The sequence below is a fragment of the Lissotriton helveticus genome, chromosome 3_1 (assembly GCF_964261635.1).
Source record: "Lissotriton helveticus chromosome 3_1, aLisHel1.1, whole genome shotgun sequence".
NCBI lineage: Eukaryota > Metazoa > Chordata > Amphibia > Caudata > Salamandridae > Lissotriton > Lissotriton helveticus.
Genome location: NC_136061.1, coordinates 1945587555 through 1945600632, shown reverse-complemented (window position 1 = coordinate 1945600632; position 13078 = coordinate 1945587555). Strand labels below are relative to the sequence as shown.

Genomic DNA, 13078 nt, shown 5'->3' with positions numbered 1-13078 from the left:
ACACGCTCATTTGCATGTTCCCCCGCTTGAGGCACAGATGCAGGTCTGTTTGATGTTAGCAGGCGCGTGTTCCCCCGCTTGAGGCCCAGCTGCAGCCCTGGTTGATGTTATCAGGTGTGTGTAATTAGTATACTGATCCGCCACCTGAGCCCGGCTAGAGCCCTGGTTGATGGTAGCAGGCGTGTGTAATTTCGTTGAATGAGAGAGTTCAGTAACAGCGCGCAGGAGAGGCTGCAGTAACGTTACTTACCAGGCCTCCAGGTGAACGCATTTGTTACGCCCCCAGCACACGGCCACAGCAGACGATCTTCTGATTAATGTACGACCCACATGGCATAAAGGGTAGCACACGCCCCCCGCGTTTCTCACGCCCCCAGCGTGCCCCTTGATGCGGCGCAATTGCGTTCACATGGCATGAAGGCCGGACACACGCCCCCAGCGTTTCTCACGCCCCAGCGTGTCACGCCCCAGCGTGCTCCTTGATGCTGACGCTTGTATGTACGACTCACATGGCATGAAGGGCGGACACGCCCCCAGCATTTGTCACGCCCCAGCGTTTATCACGCCCCCCAGTACACGCCCACAGCCCACTATGTGATGGCCGTACCACACGCCCCCAGCGTTAGTCACACCCCCAGCCCACGCCCCCAGCGTTAGTCACGCCCCCAGCCCACGCCCACAGCACAACGCAGACACGCCCACAAGGGACTACTTTGCTGGCACGGTTCTTTTACCGTTTGAATGTGTAGAGGAGTTGGCCTAACGGCTAAGGCACTCGATCTCGGACCTGGGGATCAGGGTTCGAGTCTTGTTAACGACGCCAAACATCCTGTGATTCCGGGCAAATCACTTAATCTCCCCGTGCCTAACAAAAATGAATGTGTGTCTTCATGTAACGTAACTGGTGCTTTGTAAAGCGCTCTGATACCTGATTCAGTTCGGGTCAAGTTTGTGCTATATAAAACTCTGCTAAAAAAAAAATATATATATATGGTGGCCGTCTGCATAGCCTATGTCCTTCTGCTGCAACTGCCCTTTCCAACACTGTATTGGGTGCTGTGGTTACTGAGATTACTCGCCTCAAAGGTTTGGGCTCTCTCTTTATATTATTAGTATGGATGTTATGGCCCACCCCTTTATTCCTAGTAAGTGGGAGCACGACCACCTGTTTTATGATACTGGAAACTACCAAACGTAAGGGGAAGGGAGACAAATGTCGATGTGCACCGTGCCACGTTGCTGTGTGGCGTCAGTGTGCTACGTCACCTGTGTTTCTCCACACTCCGAGATGAAATCTCCGGAGTGGGCTGCAGGTGCTCATTTTTGAAAGGTGAATTGTTTTTTTTTTACTATTTATTGCATAACTCCGATTACGCAGCTAGTTTTAGCATTAGCGGCTGCTATAGGACGGGGGTAGTAGGGCGGCGAGAGTAGGGTGACCAACTGCCATGGGTGCAAATTCAGGAAGGTGAGTGTAAAAATTCAGGACAAAGGGTCGAAATTCAGGACAAAAAATTAAAACAGGGGGTCAAAATTCAGGACAAAATTTTCAAAAGGTATGTTTTACAGACACATCAAAGGAGGTCACACAATAGTATACAAGTAATCCCATTTACATCCGAAAATATTCATCCATTTGCAAACCTATCCATTGTGTATCCTTCCAGCCATCATTTCATTCATCCATCCCTTCATCCACACTTTGACTCATCCATCCACCTTTTCACCCTATCCATCCGTACACTAATCCATCCACTCTTCAATCCAGCCATTTACCCTCTCACCCATCCAGCTATCCTTTCACTTACTCATCCATCCAGTCACTCATCCTTCCACCCATTCACCTTTTCAGTCATCCACCCATCCTCCCTTTCCCTCTCCATTGACCCTTTCACTTAGCCATCCTTCCTTTCATCCATCCACCCATCCTTCTAATCATCCACGCATGAATCCATCCATTGACCCTATCACTCATCCATCCTTTCACTCATCCATCCACCCATTCACTCACCGATCTTCCACCCTTTCACTCATTATCCATCTATTCACCCTTTCATTCATCCATTCACCCTTTCACTAATCCATCCAGCCATCCCTTCACTTACTCACTCGCCCACCTTTTCATTTTAATTATGAGCTGGCTCTTTGTCTGCAGAAACATAAGAGGCCCATCAAGAATTTCACCCTCTCTGTAGTTCCCAAAGCAAGGGGTGGGGGAGTGCTCACTATGCCCCTAAACATAGGCAATCTGAAAAAGTGGAAGTCCTGAGTCATGCATGATGCACAGTGCTAGGATGTGAGGCGACTGCAAATTGGTGTTGTTTCCAAGGCTTTAAGCGGGATGAAAAAAAGGGGGGATTCTCTCAAAAGGGGGTGTTTAATGTAATTAAGGGCAGGGCTTGAAACACCTAAACAAAAAATCTGTGCTTAGCATAGTGTCTTGCCGGACTGGTATTTTGCCTCTTCTGTCATTGTACCAGACAAATAACAAGTAACGTTACACCTACAAGAAGCCAGAACTATTGGCTTTGTCAATGGTTGTTAGATGCATAAAATACAAATGCAGCAACCATGTCTTTGTTGAATATGATATTGAAACTGCTCTTTACTAAAATGATGAAACTGAAAGAACTCTAGCCCGAGCCCCTTCTTTTCAACTTGTTTCACCAGCTTTTTTAAATGAACTCGATTCTGTAGCTGCATTTGCGTGTTTGCACATTCCTTCCATCTAACAAAATGCGCTGCCCTAGAACGAGGCAGACGGAGGTTCACCGCATGCAGTAACACTCCAGACTGGCCCATTGTCGATCTGTATGTGGCACGTTCTGTATGTGGCAATCAGCCAGCAGACAGAATGACAATGGGCGGGGTGGGGCTGCTCTTGTGCTCCGAGGAGGAGTGAGAGGCACCCCATCAGGGAGTTGAGGCTTCATGCAGGGAACAGTGTTGTTCCCTGCAATGCCCATAATTACGGACAAAAGGCGTCCGTAAAAAGGATCCTCACAGACAGCAGACGTGAGGTCTAAATTACGGACGGTCCGTGAAATTTACGGACGGTTGGTCACCCTAGGCGAGAGGGGGCGGGAGGGATGGGGAGTGAATGGAAAAAAAGCACTTACCTGAAACGCCGCCACCGCTGCCGCCTCTCCTCCGTCCGCTTCATCTTCCTGTCCTGGCCAGCAGCAGTAAGCACCCAGGTGTTACATTGTGCCCATGTGCTGACCAGAACAAGGCACAGGCAGGACACACCAAAAGAACTGACGCACACAAACGCTCCGATTGCTGGTGTGGTCACCGAACCTAGGCCCGGGTTCCGGTTCCTTTTATTCAAATGCCTCTATTGTGGCCACTCCCACATCTGATCACAACCACCTGGGAGAAGGGTGGTGGTCAAACATAACATTCCTCTTATATTTTAAATAAATAAAGCAAAACAACACAGAATAAGAAACCGTCAGATGTTGAATAAAACGTCCACAATAGGTGACCATGCCAAAAAAAACTCCTCACACCGGTCACTAATGTAGGAGCAGGCACCATCTGAATAGCCTGGATTTTAAACAGATCTGGAAATACTCCATGTTTAGTGAAACAATATCCAAAGAATGCAATCTCCCTTTTAAGGAATTCACGCTTGTCTCGTTGGAGAGTAAGGCCACACTCCTTCAAACGCTGGGAAGTATTTTTCCAACGTGGGGGCATGCACAAGTATGTCATTGCTGGCATTGAGGACACCTTTAAGGCCAGCCAGCACCCCTCGGATGGTACCTTGGAAGACTTCAGCGGCTCAGGATACTCCAAAGCTAAGGCGCATGAATCTCCGAACATCGACATGCATTGAGAACGTGGTAATGGCTCTTGACTCAGGATCCAGTTGCAGTTGCTGGTATCCTGCTCCAAGATCCATTTTAGAAAACTATTTAGAGCCACTCACCTCTGCCACAATGTCGTCAACGGTGGGGGTCAGATGATGCTCTCTTTTAATTGCATGATTGGGCAGCCGCATGTCCACACAAATCCATACCTCGCCTGGATGTTTGGACTTCCGGGCTACAACAATAGGAGACATCCAAGGAGTTGAGCCATCAACTCGCTCAATAAAGTCAGCCTGCTCAAGTTTCCTCAACTCCTTTTCCACTTTCGGCCTCGGATTAAACTCCACTTTTCTTTGTTTGAGAGCTACTGGCTGAATGGAGTGGTCAATATGAAGATGGACCATATGAGTCTTAAGGCATCCTATGCCCTCAAATAGCAATGCAAAGTCATTCACTAAGGATTCCACACTTGATGAATGACAAATGCAAAGGCCACTTATTGCAGGTGTTCTGCAGTTTGACAGCTTAACAGCATCCCCTCTCCCTCCTGGGTGACATATATTTTAGTTTGAGTGGAACAGGAATCATGGGAGATACTGGTAGTGAATACTCCGGCCAACAAAAGAGGAGTGACAGATCCATAGGCAAACACTTTAGTGGAAGTATGTCGTAAAACTGGTTGTATGGGAAAAGTCTGCAGCATAGAGTGTACCATAATGTTTATGGAAGCCCCACTGTCATCCGTGCTGGAACCAAATGTCCATTAATGAATACATTGCACTTCGGGATCCGCCTACCCAGACCTCCATCTGGTTGCATGGCTTGAATAACATGGCCAGCACCCTCCACCTCATCATCATCCATATCTCCATCGTCTTCCATAGACTGAGGAGCATTAAGGGTGTTAATTTGCTAGTGTCGCTGTCCACACTGTGCCCCTCGTGAGGCAGTACTGCATACCCTTGCAAAATGATAAAGTTTGTTACAAACGGAGCACCTTTCTCCCTGAGCAGGACACAGCCCTTGATGAGAAAAAGGTCTGCCACAACCATAGCATGTTCTGTTAGAGGCATGCAATTTGACTCGCATCAACCTCTTATCAGATGTTCCCGCAACCACGGCATTGACCAGCTAACTCTTCACCTGATATTGTATCGTAGCCCCCACGTGCGCTGCCTGAACCTTAGACAACTCCTTCGATCGTCCCGTTGTCAGCATATCTGCCATCACCATCCCCGGGACTTGGAGTATATGCTTCCTCAGCTTGGCAGACAAACAGCCTCTGATAAACTGTGTTCAAATCTCATCGTTGAAATCTGGAAATGTGCATGTACTTGCTAGCTCTTTAAGCCGAGCATAGAAACCGTCTAGAGACTCCTCCGTGAACTCTCTCGCCTGTCGCAATAGGAAGCATTCATAATTAGGGTTAGTAAGATGACCAAAATTAGTTGTTAGGGTAGCCTTTAAAGTAGCACAAGTATTTGGTGGTCCAGCTTCCACCACTGACTTCCTAAGTTTGTGCAACGCTGTACCACCTAGATGTAACAACTTGGGGCGACCAATACCACCTGGGAGAAGGGTGTTGGTCAAATATTACACCGGGCAAACAGGCTCTCCTGAGCCAAATCACAACACTGCAATGCAGTGTTGTGATTGGTCTGAGCAACGTGGTTCGGCGCTCAGACCGGGACCAGGAGCCTGTGCATGTTCCTCACCAGGCTGTGTAATTCAGCCTCTTGGGGCACATACAAAGTACACATGCCTGTTTAGCCTGCGCACGAGGACCGGGCATACAGTCGGAAGCACTTAGGGAGTACAAACCACTCCTCCCCATGTGCTTGCCAGCCACGCCACTGACTTCCATAGGAAATATAACACCATAATAACTGTATATGTTATTATCATTTTATTTTTCCTTTTGAGCAGTGGGGCGACGCTCCGCCACCGTAATGGAGGACATACCACTGCTTTTCTGGCCACAGGGGCCTGAGGCTGTAATATACCATTAGTTTGCTCCTTCTTCTTGCATGCTGGGGCACTTTAGTATGGAAGGTGCTGCAGATTCTGTAGTATGTATTGCACCAGTGCAACTAGGTGCACTAGTTCAAACGCAGGGGTGTTCTCTCATGCAAATAAGGAAACTCTTTGTCTTTGCACCCACGCAGTATTACAGACACTGGCACAGAGGTAAGAAACAACAGGAGGTGAACTGAGTGTGTGCCACATATGAAAGTGGTATGAAAGTGGTGCATAGTCAGAGTATCACCCAAGGGATCCCTTTGAGCATGGCCAGGAGGGGACCTGCAGCTATCGCCACCCAGATGGGTGCAGTCACATTGTACACCTGCTGCGAGGAAATCCCAGCCCCCCCTTGAAAGTGAGGCCTCTTTCATTGCCTGCATTGAAAAGCAGACAAACTGCTTTAAACAGCCAATCCAACTTTCACTAATGCCTTTTCCAATTGCAGGTGCATGTGCACACCTGTTCTGGGAACACTACTTTTGGTGTAATAGAATGTGTTGTCCTGGTGTGTACCCTGTGCACTGGTTTAATGGTGTGCTGTCACGTAGATTGGGGCCTTGTGCCCCATTTGTCCAGGTCTGCGCTCAGCGCACGTACTTAAAGGTGTGCCATAGCACAAATCGGGTAATTGTGCCCTATATGCTGTATGGTCTTTGGAGTCTAGAGGTAGAATTCAGCCGGATTCCAGCGCCACAGATTCGTACTTGCATTCTGGCATTCATTTCAGCCCTCTTTAATCTGGAATTGCATTGTGAACAGGCGGATTCTTCTTGATGGTGTCTTGGTATCCTATGCTGCTCTTTGATCAGTTCATGCCCATAAAATCTGTCACCTTATGAGGGCGTAAGAAGGCCCCAGTACTGGTTGGGAAACCTTAATCCCAATGGCTCTTCTACACAAAAAAAGCTGCATTGCAGGTCCTCCCTCAAGGACAGCCCCCCTCTCGAAGTGTGCCAGACTTTCAAAGTGGCAGTCATCATCATGCTGTCACTGCATTACTTAAGATTCCTGAAATTCAGGTATCTGATTTTTAAGGATTTATAACATCACATGGTTGATCCACAAGTCCAATGGACTTCAAATTACAGGTAGCTTCACACTGCAGGAAGCAAAAGCGAGGCGTTCTAGTTCTGATGACTGAAGAAGTGAATCCGATCAGCCACCCCCGAAAGAGTCAAAGCGCATATTATCTGGTTGCCTGAAGACACGTGATGGTGATTTAGACACTCATACTGATCTGCAGGCAGAAATACACATACAGAGGGGCAGATCCCAAGTCTATGACGAGAACCCATATGCTAAGCTAGAAGTAAATGCAAAATGGAGTTGGAGGCTGCAAGGGTGAGTCAAGTGTCTTCCAGGTTCAGGAAACAAAACAACCATGGCATCAACCCCAAGAAGCATGCCTCCTTTACTGTAAGAAAAAGTATAAACTAAGCCTCAAGATGTGAGGCATTCAAGTAAAAGTGGTACAGATTTGTACAAAGACATAAGAAAGATGGGTTTCTTTCCAAAATAGTCAAACTATGACCGTATTTTATTGACTTGTTTAGGGGGAAAATAAGTGGGAGAATTATGTGGCGGCACATAAAATAATCTGTAGTAATAGAATGACCTAAATTTAAGTAATTATCATTTTTCCCTATTTCAGATGGAACTCCAACCTCGCAAGTCGTAATTTTGGCCAAACTTAAAATGCTGACTTCCTCGCATGAACCAAAAAATCTTTTTAAATTACAATATTTAGACTTCTAATTAGGTCCTAATATAGCCACCTACAGTCCTGAGGAAGACCTCAGTACAGTAGTCCTTAATAAGTGGTTGAAGCACATCTCATCAACACAACAAGACGAGGATCTCTTACTAAGTCAACTAACTTTTTGACATAAAAAGGGACTTGTGTAGGACTCAAGCTTTGTGAGAAAAAGTGTATGGAAGTTTTCAAATGTCTGCACTCATTGGTCAACTATTCATTATTTGGTGCGAAAATACGGTTGAAAATGAACTAAAAGAACTAAAAAGTGTATATCAAAGGTTACAGGGATGTTATAGTTCAGCTTAGGTTTCACTTGTCCAAAACCAGTGAAATTCAGCAGTTAAGGTTAGCTGAGCTAACTATAACTCGTGCCCTGCAGTGCACTGCTTATGACCGCACATATTACAGCACTTATGACATACTCAGTGACATTACTGATAACATCTCAAATGACCTCACTCATGACATCATCTAGTGACTGGTAGTATTTTAAAAAGTGTTTTAGTGTTAAATATATATACCAAGGTGTATTGGTAAATCAGTGGGTGTATGAGTGCCTGTTTGGATGATTTAGTGGGTTTGTGACTGACAGTATAAGTGGGTGATAAGGTGTCTCAGTGAATGTGTGGGTGCATGACTAGTTGTGCGAATGTTAGTCTAAAGGTGTCTAAATGGTGTCTTAAGGGCTGTATGGGCGTGTGAGTGGGTACATGTGTGGCTGTATGGGTGATTGATTGGTTGTCTGAGTACCTGTATGAGTTTCTGAGTGTCTGTGTAGGTGGGTGAGTGGGTGTGTGACCGCCTGTATGGATGAGTGAGTGTTTGTGAGGGGTTGTATGGGTGAAGGAGTGTGTACATGGCTGTGTGGGTAAGTGGATGTGTCTTTGGTATATCGGTGAGTAACTACGTATGTGAAAGGCAGTATAGGTGAATGATGGGGTTTATGAGTGACTGTATGGGTGAGTGAGTGAATTGAGAGTGGTTGTATGGGTGAGTGTGTGCTTGTGTCGGTGACTGTATAGGTAAGTGAGTATGTGTTTGTGTCTGTATGAGTAAGTGAGTGGGTGTGGGTGTATCTGTATGGGTGAGTAAGTGGCTGTGAGATTGACCATATGAGCGAGTGTCTAGATATGTGAGTAGCTCAATAGGTGACTGACTCAGCGTGTGAGTGGCTGTATGAGTATGGGTGAGTGAGTGGATGTGTGTGTAGATCTATGAATCAATGAGTAGGTGTGTAAGTACTTGTATGGGTTTGTGAATGGTTGTGTGGGAGTGGGTGTACAAAAGGTTCTATGGGGTGTGAGCGGGTGCCTCAATGATTCTGTGGATGATGTGATCCGTGATGTCATCAGTAATGTCACTGACCATGTCATGATAGATGTAATATGTGGGGTTATAAGCAGTGCCTTGCAGGGGCACGAGTTATAGTTAGCTCAGGTAACTATAACTGCCGAATTTCACTGGTTTTGTACAAGTGAAAACTGGGCCTAACTATAACGTCCATGTAACCTTCGTTTTTTTCAGTGCATTTCTAAGGCTTTTTAAATGCTAATCCGTAGCTATAACATTGCTGTAACATTTGTTTTTTTCAGTAGATTTCTATGTTTTTTTAGCTAGCTGGTGCACTCCTAGTTGGGGGATGAAGTCCCCTTCGCTCTTGAGGGTCCTTGGGGGCCAACTACCCACCCTCTACCTCCAGGTAGTCCCACATAGTGGGACTGCTGAGAGGTTTTCGTGACCACACCCCCTTTCTCCACCACTCTGCAACCGCGCCTCCTGGCGCATAACTGGTTGGGGGATGAAGTCCCCTTGGTTCTTGAGGGCTAACTATCCCTCCTGTTGCTTCCAGTAAGTCCCACACAGTAAATGTAAATGTAAATGTCGGAATTTGTAAAGCGCACACCTACCTCCACCGGAGGTGTCCCGGCGCTGTCCGTATACCGCTTATGAACCCTTCCTGGCTTTCCTGGGAAATGTCCACTCCTGGGCACCCCCCAGGTGCAGCCAGGCATCCCAGCGCTTTTGGGGCCGTTGTGGAGACTAAGCAAGCTATTGCCCAGAGTTGCAGCGTGGGACCCATGATCAGAACAGGCACTGAGGCGAGAATATCCAGTCAGGGGAATTAATGAGCCGGAGACCCGCCGAGGCGGGAATCGAACCCTGGTCCCTGGCCAGAGCTCTGCATCAAGGTCTGCCTGCTCTAACCATTGAGCCACACTTCTCCACTTCTCCACAGTCCGATTGCTGAGAGACTTCGGGGGCCATGCCCCATTTCTCCACCATGTTATGTTAAAGGAACTTGTAAAGCGCACGTACACTAGACAGTCTCATGGCGCTGGAGTCCAGGGAATGCTGCAGCAGTGAGAGGATTAAATTAGTCATATGCCTGGCGGAACAGCCAGGCCTTTAACTGTTTCCTAAACTGTGCATAAGAGGTTGCTGTTCATCTCCACAGAAAGAGAGTTCCGCTCTGCAAACGTGCCTCCTGGCGCACTACTCGTTTAAGGGAAGAAGTCCACTTTAGTCCTAAGGCCCTCAGGAGTAAAGTGGAAATCATTCCCCAACCAGCCGTGCACTGGGAGACGCATTTGCAGAGTGGTGGAGAAAGGGTTGGGGCCTCTGGTGAGTTGCCGGCCTTTTATTTATTTTCTATTTTTTGAGAACGGTGGGCCATGTGGCCCCCTTCCCTGGCCCACCCTTTTTTAGGAAGGGTGGGCCATGTGGCCCCCTTCCCTGGGCCGTTTTGGGCCCAGGAGACCCCATTACTGGAGCCAGGCCTTTGCAATTGTTATAAAAAAAAATACTAAGGAGAGGGGGCCTCCCGTAACCATTTTGGCCTTGTGGTCCCCATCTCCTTGTGCCTGCCCCTGTTTTTTTAAAAAGGGAGGGGGAGACCGAGTGCCCCCCCCCCCTTTGACCAAATTTGGCCCTGGGGCCCACATCCCCCGGGACCAGGCCTGGTCCCACCCAGGGCACCCACATTTATCTGTTGGGGGCTGCGGATGGAGCCTCAAAGCACCAGTGGTTTCTGCGTGCTCCCCACATCCTGCAGGAGGAGGCATTGCTTTTGGGCAGAGCTGCTAACATGCAGCTCTCTTTTTCAAGAACGAATTCTGATTTTACTTTCAGCAAGCGGAGCAGTGTTTGCTGTGGCTTGGCGGGAGTAAGCCATAGCAAACAGCAATGTCCCGGGGTGGGCACCCCCAGTGATGAAGCTAAGGGGGGCAGTCCTCCCTGGGAGGCACTCTTTTTGGGGGCGGCAGGGTTGAGCAAGTCATCTGTTGACTCCCACTTCCGCGGCTCGTTGGTGTCATTTTGTGGGCTGGGCAGTGTGCAGCCTTCGGGCTTCTTTCCCAGCAGGACTCGGCAACAGCAATGGCAGTGACTCCCTTATGGGAATGGCTGATGATTTGAGTTCCCTGCTCCTGAGTTATCCCCACTCCGAGAAGGTCCCAGGGGAGCAGTAGCTGCCACCGAGGCACTAGCTTGGAGGAAGCCGAGGAGGACGGGAGAGAAGGAGCTGTCGGAGAGGAGCGAAGGTGCCGGTGCTTTGCTGGACAGGGAGTCCGGCTACAGGAGAGACCTCCTTCTGCCGCAGGTACATCCCTAAGGGTTGCGCTGCAATACAGGATGGAAGTGGGTGTCGACTACCTCCCTCGCACTTAGCTTCACCGGCCATCACTGGGCGGAAAACCCAGGGACTACCCCGGCGTCAATAGGTCTAGCTACACCAATGGGCCTCCCGGGACATTGCTGGAGCTGGCCCTGGAGGGTGGCGGTCCCTAGGGCCATCAACGGCTCCATGAGGGGGGGGTGTGTTGCCCCCTCTTTCAAGCATTTTGCCCCCGGGAGGTGGTGGTCCCTGGGGCCCTGCAACATACCCCCTTAATTATTTTGTTTGTGTCCCGGGGAGGTGGTGGTCCCCAGGCCTGCGGGGGCGGGTAGCACCCCCTGCTTTTTTTAAAAATGCAAGCCCCAGGGAGGTAGCGATCCCTGGAGGTGCAGGGGAGTCCCCACATTCTAATAAGAAAAGCCCTGGGGAGGTGGTGATTCCCTGGGCCAGAGGAGTCCTAGAGGACACCCCCTTTAGTAAAATTTAAGAAGCCTCGAGGAGGTGGTTGTCCACAGGGCAGCGGGGGAGGCCGTTCAGGCCTTTCTCACTATTTGAAAAAGAACATGCCCTGCGACCCAACGAAAATCACCTTCGGAGTCCACAGGGTTCATCACTGAGCCCCTTCCTCTTCAACATCTACATTGCCCCCCCTTGCAGCCATCATCTGACAACACGGCCTCAACATCGTATCCTACGCCGACGACACCCAGTTCATCCTCTCTCTCACCAAAGACCCCACCACTGCCAAACTCAACTTCCAGAAAGGAATGCAAGACATCACAGTCTGGATGACCAACAGCTGCCTGAAATCCTCGGTACCACCCCTTCTGCATGGGACAGCACCTGGTGGCCGACCACCCTGGAAGCCCACTTACCCCCTCAGTCCACGCCAAGAACCTCGGCATTGTACTCGACTCATCACTAACCATGAACCGTCAGGTCAACGCCGTCACCTCCAGCTGCTTCAACACCCTCTGCATCCTCCGCAAGACCTTCAAGTCGATCCCTCCTGAGTCAAGGAAGACAGTCACCCACGCACTCATCACCAGCAGACTGGACTATGGAAACGCATTCTACACCGGTATCAACAAGTCCCTACTCTGCAAACTCCAGAAAATACAGAACACCGCCGCCAGACTCGTCCTCGGCATCTCCCATGAACACATCAGCCAACACCTACCCTGTCTCGACTGGCTGCCTGTGGAGAAAAGAGTCACTTTCAAAATCCTCAGTCACGCCTACAAATGTCTACACAAAGGACCAAAATACCTCAACGACAGAATCAACTTCCACGTACCCAAAAGAAACCTCTGATCCTCCAACCTTGCACTGGCCAAAACCCAGGCATCCACACAGCCAGAGGAGGAGGACGATCATTATCTCACTTTGCAGCCAAGACCTGGGACGAGCTACCGGCAGACATCAGATGCGCCCCCTCCTTCAACACTTTCATGATGAGCCTCAAGACCTGTCTCTTCGGCTAAACAGATCTGCAGACCACCCCCTCAGCGCCTTGAGACCCTCACGGGTGAGTAGCGCGCTTACAATTCCCCTGATTGGGGAGGTGGTGGTCCCTGGGGCATTTGGAAGCCCTGGGTGTAGGGTGTGGGTGTGCACCCCCCTCCTATTACTGTAAACTGACCCCAGGACCTGGCCCAAGGGCAAATGACTAAGAAAGTGCAGCAGACCACGCTTCATTTGTTTGTTTTTTAATGAAAGAAAAAATGCTTTTTAGCCCAAGAGCCTAAGGGGGTCAGGGTGTTTCTATCCTGCCCCCTTTTCTTTTTGTAAAATCTTTTTTCTGTGGCTCGGTTCAACAGAGTCACAAGATGGCTGCCAACACTTCCTGGTAGGAAGTGTTGGCAGCCAATC

General features: G+C 49.0%; 1 protein-coding gene across 2 annotated transcripts in view; it reads left to right on the top strand.

The window, feature by feature from the left end:
- Positions 1 to 13078, top strand: part of MEGF11 (multiple EGF like domains 11) — a 1491879-nt gene that overhangs the window by 983906 nt on the left and 494895 nt on the right. The gene's annotated exons all lie outside the window — the stretch shown is intronic.